Source organism: Bacillus rossius, chromosome 2, assembly GCF_032445375.1.
Source record: "Bacillus rossius redtenbacheri isolate Brsri chromosome 2, Brsri_v3, whole genome shotgun sequence".
Taxonomy (NCBI): domain Eukaryota; kingdom Metazoa; phylum Arthropoda; class Insecta; order Phasmatodea; family Bacillidae; genus Bacillus; species Bacillus rossius.
This window is the reverse complement of record NC_086331.1, coordinates 20,997,216-21,012,380: the sequence shown is the minus strand read 5'-3', so window position 1 is coordinate 21,012,380 and position 15,165 is coordinate 20,997,216. Positions and strand designations below refer to the sequence as shown.

The 15,165-nt window shown below is 39.8% G+C and overlaps 1 protein-coding gene across 5 annotated transcripts in view; it reads left to right on the top strand.

Moving 5' to 3' along the window:
* The window catches only part of LOC134529156 (protein FAM13A), a 174,398-nt gene that overhangs the window by 97,929 nt on the left and 61,304 nt on the right, over positions 1–15,165 (top strand). For all 5 annotated transcript variants that reach the window (XM_063362937.1, XM_063362936.1, XM_063362935.1 and 2 more), the window contains exon 2: positions 12,514–12,988. The gene's annotated coding sequence lies outside the window, so the exon portion shown is untranslated. The remainder of the gene's footprint in view (positions 1–12,513; positions 12,989–15,165) is intronic.

The window sequence follows — 15,165 nt, the reverse complement described above, 5'->3', positions numbered from 1 at the left end:
CAGGTGGATTACAGGAATAGAAGGATGGTCCTGGAAGAAGAGTGGGGCGTGGTAGAAGTTCTACTATGCAAGGGGTGGGGCACTTGGACTTTTAGTCCGCATTGGTTTGGTCAGGTCTGGACTTTTTGGGGGTGGCTTATGCCGTTTCCCGTCGTGCTGCCAGTTAGCACTCATTGTGGCTGTGTAATATGATCGTGTAAGTGGGGCGGTCGCGAACTGTGGCGTCGGACTAGACTCCAGAGTGGTGACATAGCTTCAGGTCGACCTGTCGCCAGTAAAAGGCTGTCGGTCAGTTAGAGAAATTGCCACCATCTGTCATTGAAAAGTCCTAGCTGCAGTACTACGCTGTGTGAGCTGCGGTCGCGAGCAGGGCATCGAGCCAGACTCCAGAATGGTGACATAGCTTCAGGTCGACCTGTTGCCAGCAAAAGGCAGTCGGTCAGTTAGAGAAATTGCCACCTTCTGTCATTGAAAGACTCTAACCTAGCATCTACGCTGTTAATCTTCGAAGGATAATTTATTTATTCCATTAGGGCCCCGCTGGGCCAAAGCACGACTATTTGATTCGCCTGATAGTTTGTGTTGTGCAGTGTGTAGTGGGATGATGTGTGCTTATATATAATTGGGGCCTAATATTAACTTAACTTAATATTAACTTAATGTACGTGAGCTGCCAGCTTGTGTGCGTGCGCTCCGCGCGCGTGTTCTCGCGCTCGGAGCAGGGGGAGGGGGCGCGCTGATTGGTCCGCGGCTGCCGGCCAATCAGAGAGCAGTTCCGCCACGTCCGCGTCTACGGCGGGCGGTGTGACAGGATAGATTTTGGGCGTTTATATTTCTCATTAATGTCTGGATCATAATTTCCTAATGTAGAAATATGTGGATTTAAACTATTTGCGCATTTATCGTAAAAAGTTTGTGTAGTTCCGATGTAGAAGTCTTGTAAGGTTTCCGACTTCGTTTCACGATGCAAGGCTGCTACAGCACAATACACTGGGGCGTCTGTAACTGCCCGAATAGGAACCGACTCAGGGTTCACGATGCAAGGCTGCTACAGCACAATACACTGGGGCGTCTGTAACTGCCCGAATAGGAACCGACTCAGGAGGGGTAGGGACGGAGAAGTACAACTAGGCGCAATATACACTAGGCGCAATATAACTCCGAGCTTGAGCTACGTCACACATGAGGAGTGTTGACTGCAACACGTGTGGGGGGGGGTCGGGTGGATGAGGAGGGGGTATAAGCAGATACGGCGACCTTGCACAGCAGGTAGAGAAAAGCAGAAAACATTGACCACTTACCACTGACGTTCCAAGCACTACCTCAGTTCTTCATGCCACTGACTGTTCCATCCGAAGAGTCTGATGTGTAAACGTCACTGCTGTCACTGTTTGCATCACCTAACTGAACAATCGCTTTATCAATTTCAATGTCAAAACGCACATCCTTATCCCAGTATTCGTTCTCGAGTGTCTTGACGTGATTGCAAATCGGTATCCAATCTTCTGGACCCATTCGGTTAAATATTTCCTCGCAAAGTTTTTTTTAAATTTGCCAAATCGCAAGTAACATTTCTTGAAGCGACTTCTCCTTTAACTTGAGCCCATATGCTTTCTATCGGATTCAAATCCGGATGATAAGGGGGCAGACGAAGTAATGTGTGGCCACTATTTACCAATAATCTGTCTGCCGAGTACTGCACTTGCGAAGGTTTGTGCTTCTTTATGAGGTTATACAAGTTTGGTTTGAGCATGACGCTAGTAAAGGAGATATTCTCCTTACTTAACCACTGCTGCATTTCCAATTTTGTCCAGCTGGAGGTAGGCGTTTTATTTATTTTTACATTGTGATAGGGAGTATTATCTATCACAACAACACTGTTTGGTGGAATATTTTGTATTAATTGTTCGGTGAGCCATTTTTCATATTGTTTGTACAGTCGTGCGAGACACACCCGTCGCATTAGCTGTTCTCAGCTGTGCTTTCTCTAGTGAAATGGAGGGTTCCTGCAATCGCGCTTCATTTTCCATAAACTGCAGAACGTTATAGACGATTTCCCGCGCCTGCGAGTGCAGTTTTTTACTCTTAACTTTTGACAACACTGGAGGCATTTTATGTATAAAGTTGTACTTTACTGAAGTACTGCACTACATATGTAACACTGGCTCCGAACAAAAGTGATACACTACATGCATACAAACCTCAGATCCAAACTGTAAACGAAAACGTTTAGTAAGTACCAACGTATTCGTCGGATTTCACCGAAGGACTAAGTTTTCACTCTGTGCAGTAGCGTGTAGCCCCTGTTATCAAGTTACGCATTATCTCTCACTGCCGCGCCACGTCTGCCTTCTCCAGTGTCGGGATTCACATACACACATCCATTTTCTAACCGTCACCCAGGCTCGGAGTTATGTTGCGTCTAGTGTAACTCCGAGCTTGAGCTACGTCACACATGAGGAGTGTTGACTGCAACACGTGTGGGGGGGGGGGGGGGGGGGTCGGGTGGATGAGGAGGGGGTATAAGCAGATACGGCGACCTTGCACAGCAGGTAGAGAAAAGCAGAAAACATTGACCACTTACCACTGACGTTCCAAGCACTACCTCAGTTCTTCAACGCCACTGACTGTTCCATCCGAAGAGTCTGATGTGTAAACGTCACTGCTGTCACTGTTTGCATCACCTAACTGAACAATCGCTTTATCAATTTCAATGTCAAAACGCACATCCTTATCCCAGTATTTGTTCTCGAGTGTCTTGACGTGATTGCAAATCGGAATCCAATCTTCTGGACCCATTCGGTTAAATATTTCCTCGCAAAGTTTTTTTACATTTGCCAAATTGCAAGTAACATTTTTTGAAGCGACTTCTCCTTTAACTTTAGCCCATATTCTTTCTATCAGATTCAAATCCGGATGATAAGGGGGCAGACGAAGTAATGTGTGGCCACTATTTACCAATAGTCTGTCTGCCGAGTACTGCACTAGCGAAGGTTTGTGCTTCTTTATGAGGTTATACAAGTTTGGTTTGAGCATGTCGCTAGTAAAGGAAATATTCTCCTTACTTAACCACTGCTGCATTTCCAATTTTGTCGAGCTGGAGGTAGGCGTTTTATTTATTTTTACATTGTGATAGGGAGCATTATCTATCATTTTATTTTGTATTAATTGTTCGGTGAGCCATTTTTCATATTGTTTGTACAGTCGTGCGAGACACACCCGTCGCATTAGCTGTTCTCAGCTGTGCTTTCTCTAGTGAAATGGAGGGTTCCTGCAATCGCGCTTCATTTTCCATAAACTGCAGAACGTTATAGACGATTTCCCGCGCCTGCGAGTGCAGTTTTTTACTCTTAACTTTTGACAACACTGGAGGCATTTTATGTATAAAGTTGTACTTTACTGAAGTACTGCACTATGTAACACTGGCTCTGAACAAAAGTGATACACTACATGCATACAAACCTCAGATCCAAACTGTAAACGAAAACGTTTAGTAAGTACCAACGTATTCGTCGGATTTCACCGAAGGACTAAGTTTTCACTCTGTGCAGTAGCGTGTAGCCCCTGTTATCAAGTTACGCATTATCTCTCACTGCCGCGCCACGTCTGCCTTCTCCAGTGTCGGGACTCACACACACACACAACGATTTTCTAACCGTCACCCAGGCTCGGAGTTATGTTGCGTCTAGTATAAAGCGGAACGGGAGGGGAAGAGCACGGTTCAGAAACAAAATACAGTCGTCCCGCGGCGGGCACTTCAAAAATAACGAAGCCTCTCCTGGCTCCCGGCCCAAATTAATATTTTTATTGAGGTCTAACCAAAGGTATGTGCTTTACCCTGATCCCGACTCAACATCACCCTTTCCCATGTGTTTACCTCATGCAAAAATATTAAAAATAATGTTTTACTCCCGTCCACTTCTAGTACATTCTGGGCTGTTGTTACAAACAAGCCTACAACATGAAACGACTTTTGTTTCACACGGAATAAATTTTTACTAAATTTCAAGTATTTTATAGTAATAGTTACTCTGCTCTGTTAATTTGTATTATACTGATCGGCCAATGATAAAAACTGTTTTTATTTGTAAATTACTACTTCATTGAGCATTTTTGGGATGTTTTATCACATGTATATAACATTGCATTCAAATATGCCATTATGAAGCAATAAGTAAACAAGAACAAGAAAATTTCATCCCATTTTTAGCTCTCCTTAAGTATTAGCAGTTCCTAAAAATATGATTTGTAATTGTGAAGGAGAGCATATTTCTGGGGAAAAAATCCAAAATACTTTTTTTTTTTCGCTTCCTGACATGTATTTAAATAGTTCTCTTAAGATATCATTGTGATACCTACTTCAAGTAATTTACCAGTAGTTTACTTTTTTAAAGTGTGGTTAAGTAGGGTAGGTACATTAACACCTCAGAACAATTGGTTCAGTTGGGTTAGGTTAGCTACATTAAAAATACTGTGAAATCATGAATAGTTCTTTATATATGGTTAGCTTCATTAAAAATACTTTGATATTGACTGAATAGTTGGTTAGGTTTTGTTAGATACATTAAAAACAATATTAAATAGTAAATAAGTTCGGTTGGATTAAGTTAGCTACATTTTTATTGGTAATCCTAATTAATCGTTCAGTGATTCTTAATATATTTTTAAGGTAGCTAACCTAACGCAACCGATTGTTCACACTATTTAATGTGCCTAACATAACCAACTATTAATTTGCAAACTTCTGGTAAACTACTTGAATTAAGTGAAGCTTTCCTTCAAAGTTAAATAAGAATTTATTCTGCATTAAATTCCTAGTGTGTAAAAAGTAAGACTTTGCTCCTGAACAATCATTATTTAACATGTTAACTCACCATATAATCACCCATGCATCCTAACCCAGAAAAGGTTACACAGGCTCGATTGCACTATGCATCACTTTATTGAAGACAAGACCAATTAAATGGGGAATTTTAAGGCATATATACAAAATGTTTCATTCAATTCAGTTTTTGTTAGAACAGAATAGATGCTTCAATCCCAGAAATGAATCGAGCCCCATTCAGATGAAACGAGCCATATGTTGTTTTTCCAATTTTCGCAGATTACGTTACTAATTAAAGAAAACAGTTAAATACTTGTAGAAATTTATTTTTAAGAATGTAAAAATAAACCATAAAATTTGCCAGCAGCATTTAAACCGCAAATATAATCAGCGAAAACTCGTGTTTGTAATTTTCCAATATACCTATGAATTAATTTATAAAACGCCAAAATTATGCTGTATATTTCATTCAAAACTCTCCCTGAAAGCTAAAATCAGTCCGCGATGTTATTTTATAACATCAACACTCACGAAACGATTTAATTCTACTTTAACGAAACATCAAATGTAAACAAATGTCTGGGCTCGATGCTGTAGTATTTGTCTTATCACTAGAATATATTTAAAATGTTAAAATATGCAGTAGAACTCTTCATATAAGTTTATAATGATAAATTATTATTATTATTTATATGCAGCACAAGTCCAATTACTCTCTAAATTAACGTAGAAGTTTAATTAATCAACTTGATTTTTCGAAAAAAACGTCTGCCATATTGATTTAGGAAGCCTTAAGGCTCGATTCTGGCAGCCTAATGGTCGGCCGCTTCCTTTACTTAAAATTAAGGACGCCTTTAAGAAGGGAGGTTGAAGGACAGTTCTTGCAGGGTAGTTAAGGCTACCTTTTTCGTTTTAAGGAGCCTAAAAGAAAAAGGGAGATCTCTGCATATGTCACTTAAAGTGACTTCATTATCAATGGAATAGTGGAGTCTAGCCTGACGCGAAATTATATTGGTTCTGCGCTTTCTCCTTATTTTATATGATTCTCAGTCGTGCTATGTCTAACGGTAAGTCCGTCCCCTCGTCTTGATCAATTGACACGTACAAACTGATTGGAAAACACTCGGAATACTCATAAGTCTGCAAAATTTAAGTATGTCTACGCCTTGGCCGGACCATTCAGAATGCATTTGCTTCCGCACAGAATGGCTGCGATTTGTGTGCTAACAGTAGACATGTACCTGGAAAAAACTCAAACAGTAACGAAACACAGACGATGCTACATTATTTTAAGTCACATCTAGTCTTGAAACATTTTCGCGAAAAATGCATGCACCTACTGATTGGTTATAATTGTCATGGCTGCAGAATTCAACACGATTATGGAGCTGGTAGCTGCGCAGTTAAAGCCATTCTTCTCAAACTAGGCTAAGGGCGCGATTCACCAAAAACTATTTACTATTGACACTTAAAGAGTTTAACAAATATCCGTGATTAAATTTGAGCTGGCGTTTGAGTTGCGTTTCGCCATCTTTCCGAAAGTTTAACTTACCCGAGGTTAATTAACCTTTTCTTTCTCAGGTTATATGTCTGCTAAGTGCCTTTAATGGCAGCGGAAATGTCCAAAGGAATTGTAGCAGAGCTTAATATTGAACCCACCCACAATGGCTTGAGAAATAACGGGTGTATGAAAGTAGAAACCGCTAATGAAGCATAGCAGCCAATAAACGTTTAAGTTTTCCTGTAATCCTGATTAACGAATGGAAAACGTCTTGCTACCAGTATAGGTAATGTAAAGGATCTTTTGGTTAGCATTTTACTGATATTAAAACTTATCTTAATTTAATGAAGTCTATGATACACAAAAAAAAACTGCAAACGTCTCCTAACTATACCAAAAAAAAATTTCTGTTATTGAATAAAAAAAATTAAAGGGACGTAAATCAAACCTACAAAGTTTCTATGCAGTATTTAAGGTTATTACTAGAGACCTGCAAAATTCGCGGATTCATTCGGTGATAGGCTAGAATTCAAACACATATACCTCTTAGATAATTTTGCTATTGGCTTACTGTTCATATGGACGAATCTCAACCAGTTATAAACCCTCAACCAAAGAAGGATCGAATTACAGACAAACCAGCTGAGACGACTTACAAGTCGGCAACCAATGAACTTGCGTTATTTGCCCGAGTGTACAGGGGTATGTGTAGTATATCCTGAAGGCCATCGAAACAGCGAATTTTGCAGGTCACTACTTATTACTAACGAATAATAATTAGAATTGCATTAACTTTTGTATAGCCGAAATTTCTTTAAATTCCAACAATTATTTGAGAAGGTAAATCTCAAGCCAACTTTGTTTACAGAGCCACACACATAAATATATATTACAAAATGAATATCATCTGAGTTCTCACAATAAATAGATTTTCCTCAAACACATAAACATATAGGGGAAGGTCGGGTAATACCGGACAGCGGGTGATACCGGACAGTACCAGTTTCCAGAGGTGCGCGCTAGGGGCAGCACCAGTCGGTCGTTTGTCTCGTAGGTCTCTGTGAAGGACACGCAGTGTCGCCATTATGAGTTCGTGCGTTGTCTGCTTGTTGAGTAGTGCTACGTTTTATTGATTTTAGGCCAAGATCTTCTGCACGAAGATAACTTTGCCGGGTTGTTACAACATAACAAGTAAGATATTTATAAGTTTAAGTATAGTAACTTGTGTACTAACCATTTATATATTACCATACAGTGTAACATCTGTGTGCGACAAATACTAAATATTTTATGACGTAATTTCGATGGCATGTCCGTCGGGTAATATCGGACAACCTGCTGGAGGGTTATATCGGACGGTTGCGGGTGGTATCGGACACAATGGTAGAGTAATTTCCCGTCTATTCTGATTCAAGTATTCTTTCTATTTGCAGAAAATGGAGAAAAGAAGGGGAAGGTGGAAAGAAGAAGATATGAAATTAGCAGTAGAGCATGTTATAAATAAAGAAATGAGCATTAGAGAAGCAAGTGAACAATTTTCTGTTCCGAAGAGTACACTAGGTGATCGACTCATTAAACTTGGTTCGGGAAATGAGGCAATTATGAAACCACACATGGGTACTTTCAGTAATACATTCAGTGATGCACACGAGGAGCAGTTATACAACCATGTTAAAGCTTTAGATAGACAACTCATGCCATTAACTCGAGATGAATTTCTTAAATTATCTTTTGACTTGGCAGAACACCTAAATATTGATCATCGCTTCAATAAGCAAAAAGAGAGGGCTGGGAAAGACTTCTATTATGAGTTCATGAAGAGGCACCCCGATTTGAGCCTAAGGTCTGCAGAATCCACAAGTTTGCAGCGAGCTGCAGGGTTTAATAAAGAACAAGTTGATCGGTTTTATGAAAAGCTGACTGAATTAATGGACAAATATTCATTTAGTCCATCGCGGATCTTTAATGCAGATGAAACTGGGGTATCCTGTGTTCACAACAATCAACTGAAAGTCATGACAATAAAGGGAAAGAAACAAGTGGGGAAATTAACATCAGGCGAAAGAGGAAGAAATGTAACTGTTCTCTTATGCATCAATGCTTCTGGAGACATGTTTGTTCCCCCACTCTTTGTTTTCCCCAGAGTTCGCATCGATAAGGATCTCACTAAAGATGCTCCTGTTGGAAGTGTGTTTGACGGACAACAAAGTGGTTGGATAACCAAAGATGGATTCCTAAAATGGTTCAAATTATTTGTTGAACGAGTTGTGCCAAGTGAAAAGAACCCTACACTGTTAATTGTTGATGGTCATTCAAGTCACAAGGACTTAGAAGTGATTCTGTTTGCTCGTTCCCACCACGTCCATATCCTGAGTTTACCACCTCATACAACTCACAAAATGCAACCACTGGACAGAGTAGTTATGAAGCCATTTAAGAATGCTTTCAATGAAGCATGTTCTTTGTGGATGCGAAAATATCCAAAGCTGAAAATTGCTCTCAAGGACATAGCTGGACTGGTTAACTATGCATTAGCAAAAGTCTGCAGAATGGAACTCGCTCAATCAGCATTCATGTGCACTGGAATTTACCCACTCAACCGTAGCATATTCACAGACTTGGATTTCCATACTAGTTTGAATGACTTACCAATCACTGTTCAAGAAGAATCTCCACCGTGTGTTCGAAGACAGAGTTCACCAGAGCCTTCAACTTCAGATCAAGCAGTAGGTCTAACAACACAGCAAATGTCAACTCCATCATGCTCCAGAATGGAAGGTTCTGAAAGCACTGTACTGCACACTTCAGCCTTCAATGTAGTAGAACAAATTTCTCCACTTCCTAGCAGTGCAGTTGCCAAGTTGGCCTCACGAAAACGACGGGGAGACAGAAGTGAAGTTCTAACATCTAGCCCATACAAAAATGAGCTTGAAGCAAAAAGATGCAAGTTGAATGTGAATCAAAAGTCGCAAACCACTAAGAAACTAAAAGGGAAACATCTCAGAAAAACATCAATGCATAGAACACCCCAACCAAAAGTTCCATGTGCAACAAACGAAGAGACTACTGACTGTATCATTTGCGGTGAAAATTTCAGTGAGGATTGGATACAATGTACCATATGTAAAGGATGGGCACATGAAAACTGTGCTGACCTTGAAGGGGATGCTGTATTTTATAAGTGTGATGTTTGTAAGAAAACCTAAATGTTATTTACAGGCGGTATTTTGTAAAAATCTGAAGGGGAAATGACTGTCCGATATAACCCTCCAGTTTACTGAAACTTCCAAATACCACTGTTTGTTCAAATGTAAAATACTAATATTTCTAAATGTTTTGGCCCATTTTCTTTATTAGGCATTATAAATAATTAAAGTACAATTCCAGAGACATATGTACATTTCATTTTTTGCAGTAAGTTATATTTTTATTAAAAGAAAACCTAAGGTGTCCGGTACTGCCCGACCTTCCCCTAGGCACATAAACTGAAACCACGACATCATTACTCATATCCGTTTTAAAGTCAAAATGCTGTTACAGCCTCAGCCATTTATTTATCTAATTTAAGCGAGATAAACGGCTATAACTGGCCAAACTCGAGCTGTTCACGTTAATTGCGACTTTTATGGGAAAATCGAGTTTGAGTGCATGGGGGAGCATGAAACAGCGTTAATCGAGATGGTTGGTGAAACCGGTCGGGGCTTTTAAAATGCGAGTTACGTCATACTTGTTCAGGAAGATACGAAGCAGGGCATGCAGAATGTCGAGGAGAGAGAGAGCGAGATAGTGGCGTGTCGCTACTGGCTTGATAACCTATCGCCGCAGCGATAACAGCCCACAGCGTGCACTGCAGTGCCCTTATTGACTTTGAACATACCAAAGGAAGTACGACTTCCTGCCATTGTTTTGTTCCGCCCAGCATCAACATGTTTGTTTCTTTGATATCAGCTGCATTCTTTCTGAACTTCGTGTCACAAAGAAAAACTACAATTGACGTTGTGAACTATTTATATGCATGTATGTACTTGCGTACGTGCTGTGTATCTCAAATTATTACGTGTACAATTTGCTGAGTTTTTATGTAACCATTGTTCTTTGTTCTATTTTGGCTGTACGGCGCTGCCACAGAGTACTTGGACATTCATTCAGAAGCGAAATGGAGTAGCGGCTCCTTTTATGTAGACGTACTTGGTCGTCTATTGTCTGAGTCGGGCTGCGGGAACGGCCTCGCGTATGATTGGTCATTCTCCGCTGTGCAAGATTTGACCAGTTCGCCCCTGGCCAGTGATTGGCGGGTTGTGTTCCGCCATATTGCTGGTTAGTTGCGCCATTTTGGTGGCGTGTGCAGATGGAGTTCGCGATAAATAGGGTGATTTCACTTCTGAATACGTGCGCGGGTAGGCATTGGCTCGTAACTTTGTAGCAAATATAAAACAAAGCTAGCAGCAGCTGTTATTTAAAAACAAGTTTTGACAATTTTTTTCCTATTCGTAGCTCTTTCATATATTATATATATATATATATATATATATATATATATATATAATGTCCCGGATAGAGTAGAAAGCATTTTTAATTGGAACCTCTGCGTGTATGCAGTTACTGTACTCACCTGCAGCCTGACTTCTCTCTCTCTCAGTGGGTTTAAAAATTCGCACTAATCTGGGACAATGCATCTAGCCTCTACCGCTATCATAATCGGGCACTGTGCATTCGTTTAAGTATTTTGTGAAAGCTGGTGGTTATTTTTCGTGCTGAACATTAGGTACAGAAAATGTATTTGAAATGAGTTTTTAATAAGCGCAAAGAAGCATGCATCTGTTACCCATAAATTTGTTTGACCAAAATTCCTCACTCAGTTAACCTTTATTCGTAATGAAACTTAATTGCTTTTTTTGTAGCTAGTTTTAATTTGATCTTTACTCACTATGTTTTATTCGGAGAGTATGTGTACGAAGATACTTTTAAAACTTGCTCATTCTATTTTGCAAGGACATTCAGCAAGTTGGCACCGCCGCGATGGGGAACATGGCGGACTTTGGTCTCCTCGCGGCGGTCGCGTCCCCCTGACCTCAGATCCTTCCCCTCCCCCGCTGTGACGCGACTGCGGGGTTGCACTTCAACAAGTGTTTGTCCAATGATTAGAGACCTGCGAAATTCGCGGATTCATTCGGTGATAGGCTAGAATTCAAACACATATACCTCATAGATAATTTTGCTATTGGCTTACTGTTCATCTGGACGAATCTCAACCAGTTATAAATAGAGCCACGGAATTTTCGCGCATTCATTTAGTCGCAAGCTAGAATGCAAACCTCCACACTGTCGCACTGTGTTCATGATTGGACCGCAGTTATCTGGACACGCCCCTCTACGACCGTGAGCCAACGATGTCAAGCTAGGAGAGAAGTAAGCGAATCAGGTAGTGCCAAATAACAAGGATAAAAATGTTCTCGCTAAGAAATCAACCAATGGGAAAGTAAACATGGGTCGAGCACACCCATAACTTTGAATTCTATCCTGAGGCCAGAGTAATCCGCGAAATTTTCGGGACTCTAGTTATAAACCCTCAACCAAAGAAGGATCGAATCACAGACAAACCAGCTGAGACGACTTACAAGTCGGCAGCCAATGAACTTGCGTTATTTGCCCGAGTGTACAGGGGTATGTGCAGTCTATCCTGAAGGCCATCGAAACCGCGAATTTTGCAGGTCTCTACCAATGATAAAAGTTTTTAATGGCCTTAGATATTTCATCTCTAACATGAACTGAGAGGGCGAATTCACGTATCAAGCCTATTCAGTTTTGAATTAACAGTTTGTATGAAGCCGCTGTCGTAAAACAGTTTTATTTTGAGAATTAATTGATAAAAAAATGATTCTCACATGATCCCAGGTTACAGGATTGTTCCATTACTTTTGTGCTTCTTATTAATTTTCCCCACAGTTTATCCGGATGACTCTGAGCCAATAAGAAACCATTAGTCAAAGATGTGATGAATCCACGGCGGTTTAGTTGAGATGACTCAGAAGTCGAGTCAGTGAGAATGTGACATCCTGAGTGTGTACATGACTGTTCTGTCTATCCTGGATGTCACTGAACAAGGACCCCTATCTAGTGATTGTTCCATCTGACGCTGCAGAAGCCACGGTTTATGTCGTCTCACAAGTGTTGCTCTGTGTTGCAGGTCGGTGAATCCCGGCCGAGTGTTGCAGAACACACGACTGTGAAGGGATAGAAGTGGCGGTGTTGTTTGCCGCTCCATGCTAACACTACGTCTGGTTTCCACTCACTTCCTGAAGCAGCCATAGACGTGTCATCATGTGCAGAGATCGAGACATGAACCCCTAGGCATTATTACAGCTACGGAGAACTGCAATATGTTCAAAACGACCACTTGAGACAAACTTTTGTAAGCTAATAGCTTGTTTCATACGTATACTGCTGTTTTTTTCAAGAGAAATTCCCTATTAAGTTTTTTTTTGTAATACTTGGGGGTGTAAATCTCTAAGCTCTGAAAAGCAATAAAGGTCTCACTAGCCTCTGTAATCATACGAGGCGTTATTGCAGTTTAGAAAAAAAACAGCTGATCGTTTTAGATTGCGTGGTACGTGTCACCGTTTGGAAGATCATCTTATAGGCCCAGACCAAAGGAGAGCCATGTAAGTAATATTTTAACTTTATCTTGTAGTACTGAAGGTTTTTTTTCTTTGCATGGTAACTTAATCTTTTGTGGTTCTCTTGAGGGTGTGCTGATCAGTCATTCCTTTGTAGGTAAGTGTAACCTTGATCCCTTTCTTTATGTATGGCTAAAGACGTGTACTTCGCGACACTTTCTTGCTAAAATATTTCCCCAAAATTCGTTTACTAAGAAATTCAAAAGTGGATTGTCTGGATTAGCGCAAGCGCACTATATTAATTTAGGTGAATGAACTGAAATTATCTTCACATTGATTCTATAACTTACTGATTTGTAACTGACTGAGATCTAGAGCGCAGCATCATCCGTTATCAGCTGTTTGCTAATATTGAATAAAAATTAATTATGATACGCCAAATTTAAACTTGTCCCTTAAAAGCGCTATTGGAACATGATAGCTTTCAAATTAAAGCTTTAAAACCATTTTATAATGTTCATCATAGCTAAAGTTTGTAATAATTGTTGTATTACCTAATATTTAGCTTTTAAAATGAACGGCACCTCGTTAAAAAAAAATAATTTCTTCAAATGTTTGTTTGCAATAGAAATGCATGAGGTGTGATCAAAAAATACTGTGAATAATTTTCTTACGAACAAAGTAATAAGCTTACACCAAATATGAACTATTTCCTTCAAAATACTCTCCTTGGCTAGAGACGCGGACTTATCCCAATGTTGATTCCATGATTAGAAGCATTTCTGTAAGGTTTTTGTGAAGGGCCTTCTGCGTTCGCAAACAAAACTTAATGTTAACGCGTTGTTCGAAATCCATGTTAGGGATACGGAAATTTCGCGCATTTATTTAATCACAAGTTAGAATGCAAACGGTCACACTCTCGCACTGTGTTCATGTTTGGACCTCAGTTATTTGGTCACGCCCCTCTAAGACCGTCAGACAGCGAAGTCCAGCTAGGAGAGAAGTAAGCGAATCAGCTAGTACCAATTAACAAGAATAAAAATGTTCTCGCCAAGAAATCAGCAAATAAGAAAGCAAACATGGGTTGAGTACACCTATGACTTTGAATTCTACCCTGAGGCCAGAAGAATCCGCGAAATTTCCATTTCTCTATTCATGATGCGCGACAGACACGGTAAACACGACCTCACTATTCCTGCTCTGGAAGTCGACTGACAAGTCACAACTTGTTCAAACTTGACACTCACTATCTCAACGGATCAGGCTAGCAGGCTTATCACTAGAGACCTGTACAATTCGCGATTTCAAATCCCTAAAGGATAGACTCCATGATCCTCTATGCACTCTTGCAAATTACATCTGCAGATTGGTTACCGACTCGTAACACCTGTTGACTGGAATGATCGTGATTCGCTAATTATTCTGTTAAAGATTTTTCATTGGCCCAGAGTCCTTAAGATAAACTGTGGCCCAATCAATGAAGCAAAATAATGTCAAAAGTATTTGAACTCTATCCTATCGCGAAATGAATCCGCGAATTTTACAGGTATCTACTTATTACTTCAATTAGATGTAGCGTCAGCAGTTGCTGCTATAAAAATTCATTTTCCGTATTTTTGATCACATCTCGTAATGCAAGAATGATCTGTGGTTATGTTTACATGGATTCTCTAGGCGACCACTAAAAACTGTCTTTGTTATCTGTATTATGTAACACGACAACGTTTAAGGATATATGCTTGAACTCAAGATATATTTGAATGACAGTTTGGGCTTCACAATCCAGAATAATAAAAATATTACCTAATTAGGAGCCGTAAATCTCTGTAAACTACTTGATCATACAATAAAGACTAGTGAATTAAGGTTTTAATAATAGTAGTATTTCTCACATAATAATCACATAATTTCATTCTTTGGTTGTATTCTTCTTGGAAAAAAGTGCTGTTTTGTACCGCTAGCTGAGTAAAACAGTAGCCGTACTCAAAAATATTATATGTTTACACCTACACTTAAGTATATACTATACACTTATGTATATATTTATATTTGGCATCTAATTTCGAACAGTATAACACGATTTGGTGATAACAATGACCATCGCTTCCTATTAAAACCGATTCGCTACCCGAGTGGTTCAAAACCCACTATAATCTTGTCCATCAAAATATAGCTTATATGAATTTAAACGAATTCTACGTGTTCTAATATCTTCCAAAAAG